The sequence below is a fragment of the Fundulus heteroclitus genome, chromosome 19 (assembly GCF_011125445.2).
Source record: "Fundulus heteroclitus isolate FHET01 chromosome 19, MU-UCD_Fhet_4.1, whole genome shotgun sequence".
NCBI classification, from domain to species: domain Eukaryota; kingdom Metazoa; phylum Chordata; class Actinopteri; order Cyprinodontiformes; family Fundulidae; genus Fundulus; species Fundulus heteroclitus.
The window spans coordinates 4,899,364-4,922,974 of record NC_046379.1 but is presented as its reverse complement, the minus strand read 5'-3'; the positions used below and the strand labels follow the sequence as shown (position 1 = coordinate 4,922,974).

General features: G+C 41.3%; 1 protein-coding gene across 1 annotated transcript in view; it reads left to right on the top strand.

Annotated features, from left to right (window-relative positions):
* Positions 1-23,611, top strand: part of rcan3 (regulator of calcineurin 3) — a 58,142-nt gene that overhangs the window by 5,249 nt on the left and 29,282 nt on the right. The window lies entirely within an intron of this gene.

Below are 23,611 nucleotides of genomic sequence, written 5' to 3'. Positions count from 1 at the left end.
ACATAAGGTAGATATGATCTGATAGGCAGGGTAACGTGATGACCCTGTGTGGGTTTCTAAGTTTTCTCTGCTTTGGTTTTTAAAACTCACAACGTTCCTGCGGCACGGCATCTTTGCTCTCTAGATGCAAGTATCAAACAACACCACTATTAACGGCAGGAAAAGCTTTTAAATAGTTTCCTGTTCAAGTGGTACTTTTTTAAATGACTGAAATGTCTGACCGGTGTGAATGCAGCGCCTTGCAAAAGTATTCATATCCCCGGAAATCTTCCACATTTTGGTCACGTTGCAGCCGTGAAAACTTTAACATGCTTTATTGGGGATTTTATGCGGGGGGGATAATAATAGTTTTCAACATGTCTTCCAACAAACTCCTGAAATGTGTGCGGTGCTCGTGCATGAAACATTTCAGAAGAAACCTAATGAGCGAAAACTGCATCATCTCAGCACAAACAGCTGTTCTGTGAACACTTTGGAAGCTTGTTAGTGAATGTAAGTTATTAAAAAATTAAAAAAATAAAAAGCATTGTGAAAGTTGTAAGAGTTGCAGAGTAGTAGCCACGAGACACACGGTAACTCTGGAGGACAGCTGGCCATTTTGGAAGACTGTAAAGAAGAAAACTTTGATTAAAAAGACCCTTTTCCATTTTGACACAAGCCAGAAAAACATTTTGAAGACGGTGCTCTGGTCAAAGGAGACCAAATGAATCATCTTTGGTCTGCGTGGTGGGAAACTTTGTCCGAACATGAACCCAAACACACCGTCGGCAGGTGAAACGTGGTGCCGACAACCTCGTGCTTTTAAGAACGGACAGGTTAATCGCTCAGGGTTGATGTGAAGATGGATTTAGCAAACATACACGACAATCCTGGGGGTGGAAAACATGTTAGTGGGTCTGGAGCAGATGTTCCCTTTCCAGCAGTAACTCACTAAACACACAGACAGAGCTACTGTGGAAGGGTTTAGACCAACGCAGATTCATGTGATGGCGTGGTTGAGTCAAGGTCCAGACCTAAATATAGATGGAAATCTCTGCCACAATTTAAACTGATATTCACAGAGCCTATCTGTTTGATCTGACTGAGTTTGGGTGATTTTATTTTATGTTTTGTTAAGAAGAATGGGGCAAAGGCTTTCGTCTGGCATCCAGAGACCAGGCTGGTAGAGACATCCCCTAAAAGACCTGCAGCTGTCTCTGCTCTGTCTTCTCTAAGCCCCAGTGGGTCGAGGCAGATGAGCGTTCACACTGAGCCTGGTTCTGATTCTGCTGGAGGTTCTCCTCCCTGTTAAAGGGGAGTTTTCCTCTCCACTGTCGCTTCATGCATGCTCAGTATGAGGGATTGCTGCAAAACCATCAACAATGCAGACGACTGTCCACTGTGGCTCTACGCTCTTTCAGGAGGAGTGAATGCTGCTTGGAGAGACTTGATGCAACCTGCTGGGTTTCCTTAGAGAGGAAACTTTCTCACCAACCTGGAGGATCTGATTGAATTTGACTTTGGAAAGAGCCTTGAGATGACATGCTTCATGAATTAGCGCTAAATAAATAAATAAATAAAATTGAATTGCGTTAACTGCAGTGGCTTCAAAAAAGGTTCGATTCAGAAGAGCTAATTACAAATTCAGAGCCCACATTTCATTGACACCAAGCATCATTGCTCTTCTACTTCACTATTACGCTTCACAGCAATATACTGTATGTCACGGTCGTTTTTTTTTAACTCTTCTGCAAAGGTTGTTCTCTGGAAGCGGCGACACTGATGTTTACTGAAGGTATGTGTCAAACTGAGCTGCTCCGGTGGGTCTTCCCTGTCCCACCTGTAGGTATGATGTCTGATAATGCAGCCCACTGTCCATACGCCTGCATATTATACATTACACTGAGTGAGAGAGTAAGACAACTCCGGCGCGGAGTGCTCCTGAAACCTTGGGGACTAAAAATAGAAAGATAAAGGGTGTGAAAAGTGGTTGTGGGCGTCTGCGTTTTATAAATGCATGTATATACTGTGCATGCCTCGATGGTAGTAACCTGTTTGCATGGGTCAGACTACAATCTATTTTTGGGTGTCGGTCCTTGGGGGGGTGAATGCGAGAGAGAGCGGCTGCTTGGCAGACTGAAGGTCAGACATAATGCGGTGGAGAGTGAACAAATGCCTCTGGCCTCCTGCTCCTGCAGCGGCCGGGATATTGTTCTGGTGCGCTGACCGGCCCAGTGCACTTATTTCACCTTTTTTTTTAAATCTTTTTTTTTATTTATTGCAAACAAAAGAAGCACAAAGCAATTTCAGGCAAGTTGACGGCGGCAGGTGAAACATTATGACTAAATCAAGCTGTTCCAACGCACAAGTAGTTGACGAGACGACTTGCAGCTCTGCGATACAGCACAATTACTAACGGTCATTATCTGTGGAGCATGAATAATTTTCTTTAATTAAAGATGCGTTTGCTGAAGGTAATTAAAGTGGAAAAAAAGCAAATGTTATCCTTTTAGTTTGATCTATTAACGTGAAACAATGTTCACCTTAATCATGTGCCAGGTTAATGACTTTAGTCTGAGAACGCAGAATAAATAGAGCAGGTACCCAAAAACACGCAGGAAAGAAATGGTTATTGAACAGATTTTAACTGTTTTTACTCTCATTTAGATTTTTTCTGTTTTTTTTTTGCTTTTTGTTGTCATGGTAACGTCTTCCTCAGCCTCCTAAAGATAATGGCAGATTTTGCAACACTTGAGGGCGACATCTACTGTCAAGCTTTAGTGAAATTTTACATCCCTGCTGAGGAGTTATGGCCCACTGTGCCACAGCGTATCAATAGAGCCACCCCAGGACCTGCACTTTGTTTTTTCATTTTTTTTGTTTTGTTTTTTTGTCTTAACAGAGGCTTACTTCCTGGTATGCTTCACATCGTTATCCTGTCGCATAAGCTTTAGGCCATGAAAGGCAGTTACCGTAGTTTTATGGACCATAAGGCGCACCGGATTATTAGGCGCATTCAATAGTCTTCCTAAGTGTGTAATATCACTCCGCACTGCAAAAAGGGAACCAAAAGTAAAATTTTCTGGAAATTAGTGTATTTTTCTTTGATTAGAGCAGGTAAATATGACTATTTGCCAATGGAATGAGATTTTCGTCTTCATCTTATTTCAAGCAGGGTATCTAATTATCTAATTTTACGGATAAAAATACTCATTCCATTGGTCAATTAGCTGCCCAAATCAAGGAATAAACACTAATTTCAAGAAAATCTTGTAAGATTTTCTTGAAATTGGTGTTTTGCAGTGCGTCCCTTCACATGCACAGCTCTCTATCCGTCTCTGTCAGGAGGTCAGAGTAGCTGGACTACACTGCCCTGTTTCTAATATAAGACCGAAATAAACTTAACTTTTATATTTAATGAACTTACCAGGTTTATTGTTGCTAGCGTGTGCTCCAGGCTGCCTTACATGAATGCACTTCTAGTTTAGACATTTCAGTCAGGCAGTCTGGTAGACAGCTCAGGGGTCCTAACAGGTAGTGACACAGTGTACCGTAATGCTCCTAATATCCATTGAGCAGAGCGGCTATGTTGCTATCCAAAGTCTTACTTTCACATTTTAACAGATTTTTGAGCGCATTGTACCACATAAAATCAGTCAGTAAGCAGAACGGTGATCAGATATAAGCTGCACCATCAATTTTTGCTTATAGTGCTTATAGTTTAAAAATATGGTAGTTTTACAACAGATTTAATAGGATTAAAAACCTTTCAGAAAGTTCCACGTTTGTCTTGTCAGTCCACAGAACACCTTCACAGGAGTCTTTGGGCTCGTTATGATTTTCGGGGAAGCAAATAAACCCCCCCCCCCCCCCCCCCCCAGTCTCTCTCTCTTGTGTTGAATCATGGAGTTGAACCTTAACTTAGGCAAGCAAGGTCTGCAGAGCTTTAGCTGTTGTTCTGAGAGAGTCATTGCACTTTTTAAGCAATACTTGTGGGCCAGTCACTAGTGGGAAGTTTGTTGTCTGGTTCACTGACATCACAAAACCTTCCAAGTTGTTTTGTAACTGTTTCCAGTTAAATAGACGTCCATGACTTTTCTCTCTTGTTTTTAAATAATTTAGCTCAGATCTGAATGTGTTGCTTTTTGAGTGTTTTTTTTTTTTTTTTTTTTTTTTTGCCAGCTTAATGTTCATACAGGATCTCTTTACGTGATTTGTTGATTCTACCGGTCTGGTAGTAAACGGGCAAGAAAAACAAAACGAAAAATGTTTCACATGTAATTCATAATTTTTTTTTCACATAGGACCATATTGGTTTGAATGGATTTTTGTCCTTAATGATTTAAATAATCACTTGACAACAGCATTTTTCTATTTACTCAGGTTATCTTTGTCTGATAGTAAGATTAATTTGATGAGCCAAAACATTTAACTGAGACAAGAGCAAATATAGAAGAAATCTGTTAGCAGGGTTAAATCTCTTCCACGGCATTAGACTTGGAAAAAAAAGATGAGAATAAAGTAAAGTTTACCACTGCATCAGCAGTAAAACACATAATGGGTTTTAAATGTTAGCTGGTAAGAAAAATCCAAATCTGTTGTCTGGACTCCATGTGCCCCCTCCCACACTTGTTTCTTTCCACAGAGAAAGCACTTGTGGACGTAAAATAGATGGGGACCGCTGAATGCTTTAGTTTTATAGGAGCGTGTTCAGCCCGTCTGTCACTTGGTCATGGCTTACTGGGACATCTGAGTACACATGGGTAAAGCTCTAACATATGCACTGTGTTAGAGCCTTATGAACGCGCAAATGCTGCGGGAATTCAACCTGCAGGCAAGGTTAAGGAGACCTGAGAGCTGGCCTTCTAGTCAGGCATTTAGGTGCCATGACTGCCATCAATAATGACCAAACAGAATCTAATCTAGCAATCTTTACAGCTTGGCTAATGTTTTATTTTTATTTTTGTCATTTGCAGCCTCATTTTCTCAACAGGTTTTCAAAGAATATTGGCGTTTGGAGTCGGCACTCTTTACCGCTGTAATCCTAAAAAACGTTCAGAAGTTATCCAATTAGTAAATGGAGTCCACCGATGTTCCATTAGATCTCTGAATAAATGCAGCTGTTGTATGTGGGCCTCAGTTAGTGGACAAACAACGTCACGAAGACCAAGGAACACAGCGAACATGTGAGGGAGAAATTTGTGGATAAGTTTAAAGCAGCGTTATAAAACAAGCTTTTGAACATCAGTAATATTCAGTTCATTATTTGGAATGGAGTATTGACCAAAGGAAAGAAAGACATTGTTGAAAGACAGCCATGGGAAGTCCCATCTGCAGTTTTTCCACAACCCAACAAGGGCAGACGACAAACTTGTGGGATATTTGTGTTCTGGTCAGATGAAACCAAATCTGAGCTCCTTGGCCAACATGCAAACGATACGCCTGGCAGAAAACGAACACCATGCACACACCATTTCCACGGTGGTGCATGGTGGGAACATCACGCTGTAAAGATGTTTTTCTTTAGTACGGCAAGGGAGTTGTTGGGAAGATGGAGTCAAATGCTGGAAAATACTGGAAGAAAAATCTGTTAGATGCTGCAGAAGACTTGAAACAGAGGTGGAGGTTTGCCTTTCAGCACGCCATGAATATAAACATTAAGCTACAAGGAAATGATTTGGATCAAAAACTTATTCATGGCCAGAATGGCTCAAAGACTAAAGTCTATATAACCTTTATAATATACAACTGTGTGGAAATACTTCACAGCCAAACACAAGCATTTATAAAAAGTTTTATTCATTGTCTGTTTACTCAAAAACAAACGTATTTACAGCTTTACATTAGTTTCCCGGAGCTGTTTTGCACAGCGCCACCCTCACATCTTCAGATTACAACTTTTTTTTATATACATTTCTGGCTCTTTGATGTTTAATTATGACTGTTTTTTTTCTTCAGAGCTGTTTGGGGGGGAAAAAAGCCCGGTTTGCCATCCACAGACATGCCTCCCTACCCTGCTCCTACCACATGTAAACGGCTGATTATAAAACAACAAGATTAAGGATGCTGCCTAAGCAACTGTGGTATTTGTTCTGTCATGCCTCTGTGATGCTATTTAAATCAAGATTATTCTGTGGTTCAATCAGTCCTAAAAAAAGGAAATCTTCTGTGGGCGTGCTCAAAAATAGCACCGCAATGAAACCATGAGCTCTTATTCAACCGACGCCAAGAATAAATGGACCCTAATGAATTGAGACATAAATGCAATCATGCAGTCCATGAAATTAAAAAATGTTGCGCTGGTGATTGCTTTTAGGCATGAAAGAGCAGAATTAAGGAGCTGAAATAAACCCATAGCGAACAGGAGGCTTAGCTGCGAGTAATAAATGACAAACAGTCCAATGTTGGACACGCATGGCCGTCTCTTTTCTGTTTGTGCTGCAAAAAAGGTTTTTGATTAAAGACAAAAGGAAAGTGTGGACTGCCTTCTCAAAGTTACTCACTTTTGATTATTCTCTTAGGTTTATGCTTTTTATAAGTAATCGAATAGAAATGTACCTTATTGTCCTTCGGTGAAGAAATTCAGGTGCACCAGCAGCAAAGTGACAGGTCAGTCAAAGCATTCAGATATATGTTGAATACACACGAGCGAACCAAATAACTGGACCAAGACCCTTTTTTTTATTTTATTTTTTATTTACTTGTCCCGGTCTGCTTCTAATGTGAATGCAAAACAGCCTTGATCTGAACCAACTACAGAACAAAGGTCTCTTTGGACTTAACAAGCCACCGTAGTGGTGAACATGGCACTCAAATCATGCCTGTCGGTGTCTGTTGCTGCAGCCAGGGTGCTGTGGGACTCCTTCAGCTTGCAGGACGCATTTTCCGACGCTGTTCCAAAGTTAGGAATAAAGTGTGTTGAATGAGCTGCTCCTGCCACTCAGAATGATTTATCAGCTGTAATAACAGCACATGCATGCAAAACAGAGGTGCTGCATGCAGTATTTCCGTGGTAGCTTTCCTCCATTTCCGGGACTGTGCTACGTCCTGAGCAATGGGAGCAAAAAATCGTCACATGCATAGCTTTGTTTACAAGTTATAGTTCACTTGCGAAAGGTACAATGTGAAAGCAAACGAAGAAATAAAGTCCACTTTTTTTTTTTTTTTGGTGCAGATTTTGTCTTTTTTTGTTTCCTGGTGTGAATACATCCTAAGAGACTGTGTAGTACGTATAAATTTACAGCATAAGAAAAATAAATGTGCGCAATCTTTTCCGCATAGGTTGTGATCTGAGCCCCCATGGGGAGGGATGGATAGAGAACCGTATGCCTTCTTGTTTTATTGTCTCTGATGCAGCAGGTAACAAACTGGGTGAAGGTGGGGACATTGGAGGACGCGGAGACACGCTTAAAATCCCACAAGCTCAGAAAAAAGGCCAGAGATGCTGAGTTTAGAGTGTGCTGTACGGTGTGGAGGATATCACTGGCTGTTGTAGCTTTAACCGAGGTGGGGCATACACAATTATCCTAATAATGTGAAAACTCCCACAGTAAATAATAGAGCCTCATACTAACAGGTAGAAAACCGTCTATATTTATGTGTGCGTCCATAGTTAGCATAGTTAGCCACGTCTCACTTAGTATAAGAAAGCTGCTCTTGAGAAAACTGTTGCCAGGTGAGGCCCATCAATTCATCCACTTTGTTGGGAAGGGATCTCACATTTCCTATGATGATGGACAGGATGACAGGGCTGGACCGTCTCCTCTGGACGCTCGATTCAGATCCCACGTCTTTCCTTCTTATCTCGCGGGGAATATTGTGTCGCTCAGTGGGAGGCAGCACGTCGGAGAGCCAACCGCTGATCTTTGGTGTAAACAATGGGAGCATGGCCACTGTAAAATAGTAGAATTAAAACAAAGTTGTCAGCAAAAAACAGCTCCATTGTGTGTACAAGCAGGACGAAGGCCAAAAGGAACCGAAACTCACAACACGTCTATAAACTAGATTTAAAAAGACAGGCTGCACACGTGTACGGCGGCTGAAGTTGCAACCTGACTTTCACCGTTTTTGTTTAGTCACACAGGCGTGTTGCTGTTGTCTTTGAGTGTGAGGTTGTTTTTCAGATGTGTTTATCAGGAGAGAGGTGTGGAGAGTGGTATTTAAAGGAGAAGTCCGGTCAAAATCAGAATTCAAACTGCTGAAAGTACTTTAAATATAAAACTACTACATACTGTGCAAAAAATTATAAGTTTTTTTAATTAATAATAATTCTCATTTAATCATGTTTATTTGGAGGAATCCATCTTGGTCAAGAATAGTACTGTCACCTCCCATTTTTTGACGTCACTCGGCGGACCCGCTGTTGAGCAAGTTTCAACGCTCTGTTTGTCACGCGCACTATTTTCCAAGATGGCGAGGGCTGGTGCTCTGTACGAAGCAGAGAGTGATGAAGTACTTAGTGACAGTGATGAGAGTTCTGTGGAGTCATCATCATCTGATAGCGATATGGATGTTTTAGAAGAGTTTCTTGACAGAAACCGGACTTTTGACGGAATCCAGCGCACCTTTTTCCATTGCAAACTCAGTCGGGTCCTACAGAATATATCTATACACGCCTGTGTGTGTGTGTGTGTGTGTGTGTGTGTGTGTGTGTGTGTGTGTGTGTGTGTGTGTGTATGTGCGCGCTCCGCGCAGCACGGCTTTGAGCCGTGGAGCGCGCACATACACACACACACACACACACACACACAGCGGAGGAGAGATCGCTGAAGTGACTTAAGTTAGCTGATTATTATAGTATAAGTATTAAAATATAAGAGCATTCCAGCACATGCTGGGCGGAGCACAGCTTTGCACGGCGCTGCAGCTGAGCGCGCGCACACACAGACACAAACACACACACACACACAGCGGAGGAGAGATCGCTGAAGTGACTGTGTTGAAATAAGCAATGTTTTTTTCCACTTTTACCAGTTGTGTTGGAACATCCGATGGCCATGTACGTGGGCATTGTTCCTTTAGCAATTGCTCGTGGGAATGTCAGCGGTGAAGTCCTCTGGAAATCCGAAAAAATTATTGATGATCGCAGCTGTGTAGAACGGCGCCTATTGACTTTGCATGGAAAGCGGAGAGAAATGCTGTCGCCGCTTCCGCTTTTCCACGCCCCAGGATGTGATGTCAAACGCCCCTTACTGCCCAAATATGGGCAGTAATGTCAGCCCCCATACACAGTGATTCAGACGACAATTTATGTTTTTATTTTCTTATTGATTAAAGATAAGTTCATTAAATAACCACAAACGTATTAGTTTTAGTTATAGCTAATGATACCCTGATTTTTCCTTGTTGACCGGACTTCCCCTTTAAATCAATTTCTGCCACTTGTCTTGTGCAGAAAAGAAATATTGATGGTGCAGTGATTTTTGTTCTTCTTTTGCCTCGTGTTTTTGCTTCTGTCAGTTTTCTCGGAGATGGAAAAACTGCAATGAGTGGCGCTGATTCGGTTTTGTGTATTTCTGTCTCTTCACACATCGTCATTTTTTCCTCCTTTTATTCACTTTTATTGAAGCCTGCATCTCAGCGCCTCACCACTGTGACTCACCGGATGTCAACTCTTTGTGCATTTTTTTTTTTAAATTTCATAAAAATGTTGTTTTCTAGATGTTTACATGCTGAAAATGACAACCACTGGATGGGGCTACATAACAAAGCAGTTTGCTTTTAACAGTCTGAGTGGCTTTTACAAACGAAGTGCAGGTTTACGTTTAAAAAATTCACTTTTATATACGTTTTATACTTTTTTTTCAGTCAAGACATTAAGCTGACATTTTAAAATTAGGTGTAAAGTTGAAGAGAAAATCTTACATATTATTTATCAGGTACTTTGTTGCATTTTTTAAACATGCATGAATTTCACATGCATGAAGTTCATTAAATCAAAGGTGAATACTACTGCTTTGTAGTATCTGACTACAAGAGCCAAACGTGGACCTATTTCGTACCCAACATGCACAACTGCACAAACATGGTTCAGCTAAAATCTGATCAATCACCACCATCCCCTTCCCTTCTGGTGTACCCCAAGGCACCATGCTTGGACTGCCCCTGTTATATCCCGGTCCAAAAAAACATTTTCTTCAACTTAAAAGTAGCGTCAGAGATTTTTCCAGAAGTTTCCCGAAGTCCCTTTTTGAATGGCTGTATGTGCACGACTATCTTACCTGCTCTTCTGCTCCTAAGGGGGATTGCATGAAAATAATCTACCCAAATCCACTCTGGTCTTTTTTCTCTCTACTGAGGCCTTCCTCTTTTTCTCTTAAAGTTGTACACTGTTTGCTTCTTGCAACTCTTAGCCATGTTCAAAGTTTACGGTGAGAGCAGCGGAGCTATAATGAACAACTAACACCGAAGCTAACCGCTAAGCTAACTGGATACATAAACACTAGAAGTGTGCATGCGCAGCCAGCAAGAGGAAACTAACAATGAAAGAGCACGCATACTGGCGTTACGTGAGTGCATCACTATGATTGGCATGTGGGACAACCAATAGATACGGCGATACCCCTGCAACTTGAGGGGGGGTGAGGGCAGGAACAGATCCCTGGCCTTCGATGTGAATGGCAGTAATTGGTCAGAGATTTTACAGGCCTCCACAGAATTGTTTGCCCTCCTTTTTCTGAATACATAATGTATTGACTACTGTCAGGATGGATGGGCCATTTCACCCATTATAACAAAAAGTATTTCTGAACAGGAATACCATCTATAGCTTTAAATGACAAAAGATAAATCCTTCTGATTGCTGCTAAATACCCACTTTAAAGATGAGCAACTTTTCTGTTATATTCGACAATTCCTCAGTTACTCCCCATCTCAAAGTTGAAAGTCTATATCATCCTCTCTATGACAGTTCTTACCAGTCCCTAATAAAAGCCACTCATTCACCTTACTTCAAATTAGATATAAATTCTTGTCTGTTCCAGTCTTTCAAAGATAATCATTCTGCCATTGAGTACCTCTATATTCTTATACGTGTGATACTGTAGCATATATTATGATGGCAGACCTCCAGCTAAGTCTGGCTGCTACAGTTTTTTTTTTAAACACAATGAAAAATTTAGTAGCACGAGAGTTGCTTCTCAGACACACCGTGCATGTTCCGTACTAATGTGCTTTAAATCTATGCAAGTGCCACTCAGCTGTTGCAGCAATGAATTTTAACAATTATTTGTTCTCATACTACACTATGCAGACGCTATGTCTGCATTGATAAAGATGCACTCATCTCAGCTTTTCAAGTTGACAGCCAAACCTACTTGCTCATTCATTTAGCTAATAATTATTTGACAAGTTGGGGGCTTTCAGGCTGTGTGTAGGGCAAACAAACGTTCACTTGCAAATGGTCTGGTGATCATTAAGTATGGAGGAAATATAAAAAAGTAAAAAGAAACAATAACTTCACAGAAAAGTAATACACAATATTTTTCATCCCAGCCTACACGGACTATGCGAAACAGCTTGTGCATCGAAGATTCTACAACAGCTTCATAATTATCCATCATCAACACCAACTTATGCTTACAGGCGGCATGAAACCGACCTTTATGTCGATGTTACCGAATAGAGCTGTTAGTCGATCCATTTGCCATATAGTAACTGTTCCTTTTCTCATTCCACACTTTCCATGTACAATTTGTGTAGAGAAGCAAGAGAAGCAGCATCTCCCCTTTCTGCCTAACCGTGCAGTTAAAATACCCCTAACATGAGTCCAGACACTTAGCAGGGGCTATAATTATTTATTTTCATTAGCACTATATCTCAATCAATTGAGCGTGAGGCTGATTATTCAGTCAGGGGCTGTATACGTTGGTCTTTGTAAGGAAGCTGATCTGTTCGGAGGTCTGTGCTTTGTACAGGTTAAGCATCACTTTCTCTTTTTGCCTTCTGGTTGTCACGATTGCACGTGAACGCTATTGTTTGATTGATACCTAGTGTTCAATTGGGCCAAAGTAATCCCCGAAGGTCTGCAGACTCCATTTTACAAGCTCACTGCTTGAGCTCACCAATTTAAATCGAGGTGTTTAATAGTTTTTCTTCTCCTCTGGTGAAATTCTTTGGATTTCTTTCTTCTTTTTGCTTGCTTGCCTCAGAAAATGGGACCCATTTCTCAGAGCATTGTGCTGTCTTCGAAACTCAGAGACAGCCTTGGGTCCTTTCATGGCCAGCTTATAGTTCTCCTCTGTTGTTCCTGTTAGTCTAGCTGCAGAGATGTTTGCATGCAGGTCGGAGAGTGGGCCTCAGCTCGCACAAAGATTTGACCTGATTTCTAAGCAAAGCAATCAGTGGGGCCATCGGCACGTGTCAGTCTGCGATTTCCACCTCCTCCCCCGCTCTCACACAGCTATGAGGCAGCTCATCTCTGCAGCTCCTAAGCTGCTGGACCGAGTTAAAAAGCCGAACAGCTGCTGGTGGCGCACCAGATGTGGGCTGTGAACCAGAAACATACGACGCTGTCAGTTCCCATGTTTCCGCCGTGTTTGTGATGACTGTAGGTGAAACAGCATGGGCGACACAGAGATTTCTTGAGATTTATTTGGTTTAAAACTGCAGCGAAATGTACGGTCCTTTGCAAAAGCAATTACACCTCATTTTGCGACTGCAAGCTTTACTGTGTTGCTGCAGCTTTATTTGCTATAGCAATATATCGTTGTGAATATTTTTTGAAATAGAAGAAGTTATGCAGCCTATGTTTCACCACGGCATCAGTGTGTTTGGAGCGATGTGCAGAATCGGTGTTCCACCACCCGTAAAGTTTGGCTCGAGACCAAGAGTAACATGGTTTATATGACAAGATCATCTCACCTTCTTTAACTTGTTTTCCGTGTCCCTACATAGTGCGCATGGCAGAATAAGAGCTTGCCTTTTTAGGGCTTTCTTTCAATCTATAACGGCCAGATTTATTTTAGATTGCACATAACTGTCTTGGATGTTGTTGCGCTGGCTTTTATTTAGAGCACTGGAGTAAATATGCAGCACATTTTTATTTTGAAACCCATTTATGATGTTTCCTCCCAATTATGCATTACTTTGCTCAGTGTGACTAGGGTAGTGCTTGGTGATGGACTGTCTGAGGTGGACCCTTCCTCTCGTGCTCTGACTGCCCCAAGCCCCCCTTCACATTCACAACCCATTATAGATACCCGGATATTAACCGATGGATGGATTGATTAAAAAGTGCTTTAAAAAGTGCTTAAAATTAATTTAGCGTTTTAAACTGAAGCAGTTAAGTGCATGAGGTATAAACACTTTTGTATCTAAGCTTTTCTTTTATTAGTCTCACTAGCTATGTTTATTATTAACAACAACATAAACACATTTTGTTTCTACCGCCTTTTAAAACACTCAAGGACTCTGTACAAGTGTGACAAAAGAAGCAACATCAACGTGATTAAAAGAAACACAATTACAAGCACAAAATGCCTTGTTTTGATTGAAAAATTAAAAATATAATCCCAATTCAACGTATATATGAGCACAAACTCAATCCAATCATGATGTGCAGTTATATGCACGAGCCTTTGCTCAGAATACAAATACAAGTAACTTGACATGCTCAGAGCTGTCAAATTTCCCTTACAAAACCACAGAAGAAGAAATTGTACTTCCGTCTGTGCTGGAAAAAACAAACAAACAAACACGGAAGTGTATTTATGTGCCTTCTGATTTCCCAGACTGGACCCGCACCAGGTTCTAAGAAAAGTTGAGACATTACTGCACTTCCTAATTAAGCTACACATGCTGCTGGTCTTCCAGTGTTACAGCACGAGAGGGCGGGAGGAAATTAATGTTTTACTTCCCCGACATAGCGTCTAGCCACTGATGACATAAGGTAGTCAGAGCATTTTTTTTCCCCCAGTCTGAATGACCGGAGGCGACAGCCTACGGCATTGGGTCTTATTTGGCTGACATGTGAGTGAATCCTGATTATTGCATGTACATGACAAAACTTATTTAACAAGGTGTTATTGTTTTTTTTTAAAGAAACGAGGCAGGGAGTATGTTTGTGTTTGAATATGGTTGCCACAGTTGATGTAAAAAAAAAAAACGTTTTCAACAACCATGCCAACAGAATCCCCAGAAAACAGCGTTTGAGGCTTTAAACCAGATTTGATCTCTCATCTTTGTCTCTCTCAGCTGATGACTGAAGGTAGAGGCATTCACGCTGACTCTTGCGCTCAGCAGAAAGCACACTGATACCATTTTTTTTTGTCTCTTTCTGTTCTATTTTTCAGTACTTTTAGTCCTTCTATGGCGGCGCTGCTCCCTTCTGATCACCCCCGCACTCACTCTCACCTACGCTGTGTAGATCTGTCTCTCTGCCCTGTAGACATTCTTTTATCCTCCCATCCCTCTGTCTCCCTCTGGCTCCCTGTGCCTTTACTTGGCTGCTTGCTTTATAAATAGCTCGGCCTAGATTACAGCAGCTGCATTGGCGCTGGCACCGTGAGTTGGTTTGCCTGGGCCAAGTGAGGTAAGAAGAGGCTGGCAGCAGAGAGATGGAGAAGGCGCCTCTTCCTCAGTGTTTGGGTGCAGCTTCATGAAGACCACAGGGATTATATACCTGCAGAGGGTCTCTGCCTTTCTGCCGCTCTCGGACTCTGAACTTAGGTTTCAGGAGGTTATTGCTTTAATTTTTCTGCTTGTGTTTTTACTAAAGAATTCACACATTTGTCAAACTCATTGTTCTTTTCTATTTGTAGCGGTTTTTCTCAGCTTAATAAATGTTTTGCCGTTGTTTCTCCTAATGCATTACTCGACTTTGCATTTCTGTATATTAACGTGTACGTGAGCACTATGATTATGCATAAATCAGAGCACCATGATGATCCACTGACCTGATTTTCCCCCCTCCTCTGCAGAGGCCCGCTACAGAATACAGATTCTGCCCATCTGTGAGTTTGAAACACAGCGCCTCACCCTTTGAGCATCTCTGCCGCATTCCTGCTTTCTTATTCTCCGTTTGTGCATGCCAAGCACGCCGCAATAACTACATTTCAGCCACTCCACTCAATGTGTCATGTTCCCCGTTTTATCCAGTTTCTATTTTTAAAGAGCCATTATTATATTATAGGGTTACATTTAAGGGAATCATCCTACTAGAGAAAATGCACTTTATGGGGTGCTGCTGGTCATATTTTATTTCCCATGGGTAGAGGTGGGCTTGATTGATTCTTTCCCCCCAAAGCCTTGGAACCATCTTGCTAATGCTGATTGTAGGTAAGCCTTACATGCCTAGGATAAATTTTAAAGGTTAAAATAGTCTTTTAAACCTCACAGCAAATTGCTAATTTATTTTACAAGTAAATTCGAACAGTTATTCAGTTTATGACATCCTCTTAAAGATACAGTTTTTCAGGAAAGTTCCTGAAACTTGAAGTCCCAACGTGTAAAATTTTCACACTGGGCCACCATCTAGTGGTGCGCTAAGAGAATTACAAACGACCTTGCTGTTAAACGCGTAATTACTACTACAGAAGCTGCGGCATATCATAAATGTGACGATGTAAACATGTCCTACATGTATTAGCTACTGCTAATAGCTGCGGCCATTGTGTGAAATAGTTTTTGCCGCTTTTGTCAAGTGCGCTTGTTTTTATTAAAGTAATTTGTAAATTTAGTGAGTTGAGGTTTCTGAACATGCAGTCGCTTATTTGGGCTGGACATAAGCGACTATAAACACGAGTAAAGAGGCACTGCGCTATGGACACTGTAAACCGGCCGGCTGATATCACTCCGCCTCTCTGCGTACGCACATACTCCCTGAGAGGGAGACAAAACGAGGAAACTAGGCTTCTGTACCGGAAGGACAGAGTAGTTGTTGGACCACACTGCCCTGTTTCTAACAAAGCGCCTAAATAAACTTCACTGTTAAATTGAATTAACTTACCTGTCCTGCAGAAAACCTGAAACACCTGCATCAGTTTTGAATCCTCATTAATGAATTGTCTCCACTCCACCTGGTAATAAAAGCTGCGCCGATATCGCTTCTCGTTTTTCTCTCAGTTATTACTCTTTTCTTTTTTTTCTCTTCCTTCTTGCTGGGCAAAGAGTATGGATGATCCTTAATTTCAACAGAAAACGGCAAAAAGAATGATCTATGGTCGTCTTTGCTTGTTTGCTACACCTCGTCTACTGACAGCGTGTCTTCATATAGAAGACAGATAGGGGAAAACGCGTCAGGCTGACACGTTTTTCCCCTTTCCGCTGCTGAAATCAGAAATACCGACGCAACATAGCGCCTCCCAGTGGGTGCACCGACACCTATGTATTTATAAACTACTAATTCTAAGTTATGAGAACACTTTCATTGTCGATGTGATGTTATTAGCAACACTAACTTTTCAAATATTTCCACATTTGTCTACCGCTGCAAAATGTTTTCCAAAATGTTTTGGAAGTTATTGAGGTGTTTTTTGTTTTTTTTTGGGGGGGGTTGAGATGAGACTTATTTCTTTAGGTTTTTGCCTTGTAGCTGTCTCATGCCTGACATTTAGCACTTTTTTTCTTATTTTTAAATCATGAACAACTGGGGGAAGTTGGCCCAACAGTGGTGTAGATGCTGTTCTGGGTTATTTTCTGCCCTCCTGGATGAGTTGTTGATTCGCTCTTGGAGTAAATTTAAAAGTTTACATCGCAACCATTCCTGGGAAGGTTCACGATTGTTCCATGTTTAATTTTCTCCTCTTTCTTTTTTTTAAAGATTTTATCTGTGGTTAGCTTGAATGCCAGAGCCTTAAAAATGATTGTGCCGTTTTCCCGACTGGAAGTAGATATCAGTCACTTTGTCTTTCATCTGTTCTTGAGTTTCTTCATGTTATAGCTCGATTTTTGGTTTTAGAGATCTTTAAGCCTGCTTCGTGTTGTCAGACAGGTTCTTGATCTGATAGTAATCAGGGCCAGCTTTGGATGGGGAAATTTAATTCAGGTTTCCAAAAATTGGGGTTAATCAAAGTTAATACAGGATTCAACAAGAGGGAGAGTTATATTTTCACGTAGAAATAAAATTAATTAATGAAATCCTCATTTGATAACTGCATCTTGTACTCAGATAATCTATGTCTGATACAAAAATGTGTTTGGTTTGAAACATTTCGGTGAGTCAAAATGTAATGAGAAAAATCGGTAAGGAGGGAAACACTTTTTCACAGCACTGCATCTCGTAGATTGCATCTTCATTAATTAAGGATTATATATAAATAAAAATCCATCTGCATATTACAAAATGACACAAACAGAATCCATGATAGTGTGATGATCTTATGTACCGCCAGTTCCTTCTTCCTTGAGGTTGTCACGCCACACTGGGCATAGCAGAAGACTTTGCATTCCTCTGGTCCCCTCTGTTGCACCTGATAAGAACAATGGATCGCCCAGGATGATGAAGCGTTTTTCTTTCTCTCTGGCCTCATTCTCAAAGTTCTGCTGTTGCTCCTCCTCCTCTTCATCGTTCCCAACACTTTTCCTCTCATTCACAATTCTTTCCACAACTAAAAGAAGACTGAGAAACTTTGGAAGCTCTTTTAAGTAAAAAATAATTGGTTAATGTTGTTCCACTTTATCAGGGTTTAAACCAGCACTTTGAAACTATACTTTATTCATCATAAAATGTTAATAAAATAAAATAGAAGAAAATCCTCTGGGATTATAGAGTTCAAGCAACCCTGTAAATTGTGTCCATTTTCTGCATTGTGTTGTGTTTGTGATATCATGACATACAGTATATTTCTCTGCTTTAGACAAACATGCATCCTCTCTCCTGCTGTCCAATAGAACCAGTGGTTTGCATATTTTTACCCAGAGTATGAAGAAGTCGAGCTGTGGCTAAAACCCACACAGGGCATCTGATTCTGGACTACTCACCATCCTCATCCTCCTCGACCTGAGTGCAGCCTTTGACACCATCTGTCACACCACTCTCCTCAGTAGGCTTTCTTCCATTGGCATCACTAACACTCCGTTGGACTGGTTTATTTCCTACTTCTCTGACCGCACTCAGTACATTCAACTGAAGACCCTCAAATCCACCCCCTCCCCCCTCACCTCAGGCGTGCCCCAGGGCTCTGTACTCGGGCCCCTCCTCTTCATCATCTACCTCCTTCCCCTTGGCAATATCTTCCGCAAATTTAACATCCAATTCCATTGCTATGCTGATGACACCCAGCTCTACCTCTCCACACAACCATCGTCCTCTCTTCCCCCCCACCTCCCTCACAAATTGCATCTGTGAAATAAAAGCCTGGTTCACCAAAAACTTCCTTCAATTAAACAGTAGTAAAACTGAGGTTCTCCTCATCGGCACCAAATCAACTCTTTCCAAAACTGACAGTTTCCCACTTGTTATTGACAGTTCCTCCATCTCCCCCTCCCCCCAGGTTAAGAGTCTGGGTGTCATCCTCGATAGCACCCTATCTTTTCAATCCCATATCAATAACATTACCCGGTCTGCCTACTTTCACTTAAGAAACATCAACCGCCTCCGTCCCTCCCTTACCCCACACACTGCTGCCATACTTGTGCACAGCCTTGTCACCTCCCGACTGGATTACTGCAACTCTCTCCTCTTCGGCCTTCCTCAGAAATCACTCCATAAACTACAACTGGTCCAGAACTCAGCTGCTCGCATCATAACAAGAACTCCCTCTATCCACCACATCACCCCGGTCCTCCAACAGCTTCATTGGCTCCCCGTGCAGTTCCGCATTCAATATAAAATTCTCATGGTGACATTCAAGGCCCTTCACCACCTAGCCCCCCCTTATCTGTCAGGCCTCCTGCACATTCCCACCCCCTCCCGTGCTCTTAGATCCTCATCTGCTTTACACCTGTCTGTCCCTTCCGCCCGTCTCACCACCATGGGGAGCAGAGCATTCAGCCGCTCTGCCCCCCGCCTCTGGAACTCTCTACCACCCCTACTTAGAAACACGGACTCACTTCAAAATTTTAAATCACAACTCAAAACTCATCTGTTTAAGACCGCCTATTCTCTTTAATTATCAATTTCCCTGTCCCAGCCTCGGTATTTATTTATTTTTTATTTATTTTTTTAAATGTTTTTTTGTTTTGATTCTGTTCCTGACATTCTGTTTTTTACCCTTCTGTACGGCGACCTTGAGTGTCTAGAAAGGCGCCTTTTAAATAAAATGTATTATTATTATTATTATTATTTTTTATGATGCAATGGAGCTCAGCATCTTACAATTGAAAGCAGCATTCCCACATACACATACAATTATTGCATGCTGTCAAACATTAGCAAAAACTTCAAGCCAAAATATATAAGGCCTACCCTGAGAATTGACTCAATAAAAGTTGAAGCTCGGTTTTAGACAAATACAAACACGTGAGCATAAATGTAAATTTTAGTATTTGTGTGACATTAGGCATTAAAGAATACTTTTCAAGTGGAATAACTATTACAAATGCCACTATGTCTGATTTATAGGTGATTAAGTAAAGAAAATATCAAATTTTCTGAGCCTATAGCTGCAGCAAATTTGGACTGAATCAGATGAAGCATATTTGTTTCACAGGGTTAGGTTTTATTAGGCAGTGTGACAGGAGGACTTATGGTTGGCAGAAATATGCCAGAACTGTTCCAATTGTGTTTTTCAGCTAATAAAATAGAAGCAGATCAAATAAAAGTAACGATTTCCATTGTACTACTTCTTCTGCACATGACAAAGCCATTGGTAATAAGAGTTAAGTAATTTCCCCCTGGGATTATTAAAGTATGTCTGATTCTGATTACCCCGAGTTTCAGCAACATGTACCATTTTTATAGCTTTTATCAACAAAATGAAGAGAAAACCCATAAGTCATGACTCATATATTTTTAAGAAACTTCCAGAACGATCTGATCAATCCTTGGCATTGCTGCGGTGATAGACGGATAGACGTTAAGAGGGGGGGGACAGCGCTGCAGAACGTTACATTGTTAATTCGTCATAGCTGCAGCTCGTCAGAAACTGCCTGGGCGTCACAGGGACTGAGAGTTTTGTAAGCTCTGTTGCACAGTGGGATTATTTCACCGCTGCAGATGTGACAGAGACGTGCTGTACGTTGTTTAAAAGGTAGGACTCTCTAGCTTTTAATGATACCGACCTCGAGGTGGAGTTAAGCATGTCATTTTTCTGAAAGAGTCAGCAATGTTTGATAGACAGGTAAATGGCATTTGTGTGTTTTAAAAGGCTATAAAACTGAAAATATTTATTAAAACAGGGACATTAAAGCCTCCTCCTTAGAGGTATTTAGGAATGCTTTTAAAGCATGATAAAATAGGCGTGGCTGTCCTCGGACTGAAATCGGGCCCAACGGGTTTAATTAAGTGGACCCTTAATGGTCACTAACAAGCTCATTTTCTAATAACCATTATACAAATATCTTTGATAAACATTACCAAGACATGCAAACATACCTTTATCATTGCTTTTTCCCTTCTTCCTCTTTCATTTCTCTGCCCCTGAATGATATGTCTTTTTTTCCGCCATTTTTTTGCTTACTTGCCCTCCACCCATGCTTTGGAAGTTTGGATGCTCACTGCACAGCGGGAGGTTCATATAACCGGTGCAGCATGACCCACTGCAGCCACTAGGAGGATTGTAGGCAGGAAGCCTAGAGGATTATGGTCCTCATTCTCATGCATCGGGAAGCTTCTGTTTGAATTAAGTTTTTCTTCTGCCATTGAATGTTTGCGATCTTCATCCAACCCAAAGCGTTATAGAAAGAAAAATTGGAGAGAATTTCCCAAAATACCATAAATAAATGATCAGAACCTTTGGTTTCTAAAGAACAGAGGGGATTTGAAAGAAAAGATGACACTGTCGCGCTGCTTTGTTACCTCTGAGCGCGTGATTAATGAGCTGTGAGAGGGCCTTGGAAAGAATGTCTAAACCTGTCGGGTTGCATCCAAGGTGGTGCTTTTTCACGACGCCCCGAATTGAAGAAATGAAAAGATTTTCTCCCAGGAGGGGAAGAATCTGACGGGGCTTTTTGCTTGTGGGTAGATGTGTCACGATTCCTGAAATGTGTGGCCAGTTTTGGCGTTTAGAGGCAGATTTTTTCCAAACTGGAGTGACTGACGGGCCGTCTGCTGGAGGCGTGTCACAGTCATTCGCACATATCTTCCTCATGTTCTCCGTCTGCTCACTGTGGACAGTGCCTAACACACAGGCAGACATAAATAACTCTAACCGCTTAGGGCCTCAATATTAATGGCTCATGGAGGCTTAGCTGTCTCAGCTATTTGAGCAATTATTATTATCGTTATGAAATGAAGGGCTGGTAAGAGAGATGATCTGAGTAATGCATAGAAGACATTCTTATGCAATGCCGTAATGCGTTTGGGAGTCTTTGGAGCAATTGTTCTCCTGTTGCACTGAAAACTTAGATTAACAGGATAATTAAGGTAATATGTATCTGGCTGTAGTGGTTCAGTCATTGGCTGCTTTACTTGGACTGATGCGGGTTGTCTAAAATCAAAAATCCAGCAATAGAAGAGCTAAGCGTGCAAGACGGAAGAAAGTTCCTACACCTGTAGTTTGGGGCTTTGGCATCATCAGCTCCTTTCAACATGCAGCACGTTTGCTCCACTGCTGATTAGTCATGTTTGTCCGTTGTTTTCTGAAACCTCAAGCTGCGTCAGCTCAAGTTATTTAACGTTTAGAGCTTCACGTGCAATGTTGTGCAATTATGCCTTAACTGGGGGGGAAATACCTTCATTGGGCTGAGCAGTTTTAACACTGTACAGTAGATAAAGCTGTGTTTTTACACAGTGTTATTATGTAAGAAATGAAAAATCACTCTAAGTTTCTTAATGCTTAAAGGTGTACATTTTATTTAAGTCTTGAGATTCTTGAGAGTGTGATCCTTCCTGTCCTGTTGATGCGGGATAAAATTTTAAATTGTATGAACTGGATAAACATGTTGAGAGATGATGCAAAGTGAGGTCAGCAAAAGACGCTGGGTGACGTTCCCTCCTGACGCAAATATGAAATAATGTGCTTCATGCTCTAATGAGGTATGGCCAGTGTGAGATTCAAAACACTAGAGTAAAAATACCACAGGTTGATGGCGTCACAGTATTCACTCAAAAAGTCTAAAAAAAACTCTACAAATTGATCTAATTTGTTCCTTTAAATGCAGATAAATGAGATAAAAATGTAGCATCCAGTCTCGTATTTTGCAGTGCACATATGGGAACGGGGCAGCTCTGCTTTACTCTATGGCTCATAAAGCTATAGAAAACTCCCATTAAAAGACATTAGACCAAAGTAACAGTATTAAACATGTATTAGTTTTAAAAGTAAAACATTTTAAGGCTTTCATATTTCTGGATACTATGCGTGGGTTGGGCGAGCTAGTGTAATATTCAGTTAAAACTTGCTTATTATTATGTTTGTGCACTCCACTCTGACTACGTCAGCTTGATGTTGATCTTTCATATCAGACGTAAAGGTTCTATATTTCATACGGTGACTTGCAAAGGTTCCTACATTCATACAGCTAGAAATGTCCTGCATCGTGTCACCTTACACTCACAACATGCCTCAGCATTTATTTTAGGCGATCCTAACAACAAAAGGTCTGAAAAGGTGCTCTGGTTAAATGAGGCTAAAACTTATGCTAAATGTCATAAAAGACTTGCATCACCCTGAACACATCTTCCCTAAAGTGAAACATGGTGGTGGCAGCATCATGATGTGGGGAAGCTCTTGCACAGCAGAAACATGGACTGGATGAGAAGCTGGATGGAGCTAAACAGGCAAACATGCCAAGACTTAAACGTTTGGCAAAGGATTCACCTTTACGCCGGACCGCCCTGAACACGGGGGGCATAGTGGCACGCTTTGGAGCAAAGCACATTCAATTCAATTTATTTAGCGCCAATTCATGTAACATGTCATCTCAAGGCACTTTCCAGAGTCAAATTCAATCAGATCCTCCAGGTTGGTCAGAAAGTTTCCTCTCTAAGGAAACCCAGCAGGTTGCATCAAGTCTCTCCAAGCAGCATTCACTCCTCCTGAAAGAGCGTAGAGCCACAGTGGACAGTCGTCTGCATTGTTGATGGCTTTGCAGCAATCCCTCATACTGAGCATGCATGAAGCGACAGTGGAGAGGAAAACTCCCCTTTAACAGGGAGGAGAACCTCCAGCAGAACCAGAACCAGGCTCAGTGTGAACGCTCATCTGCCTCAACCCACTGGGGACATGGAACAATAAATTCCCGCCACACATTACAGGATTTTATTTGTAAAACAAAAAAAATTGTGTTGGTCAATCGCATGAAATCCCTATAAAATAAATTTGGTTTCTGATTGTAACTTGACCAAATCAGATCAGGTTCAAGGGGTGTGCTTAGTTTTGGCTCTTTTTTTTTTTATCCATTAAAGCAACTCTGATCAATAATAGACTGCTGGATTATTCTGGAGCTGATGTTCCAACTCGTTTTTTTTTGTTTTGTTTGTTTGTTTTTTTTTATCTCCTCAAACGTCTCAGACGCATTTCTCCGCGACAGCTCTACGAACATAAAACAGTAATTCTGCCAGAAGAAGCGGAATAAACCGGACGGCGAATTC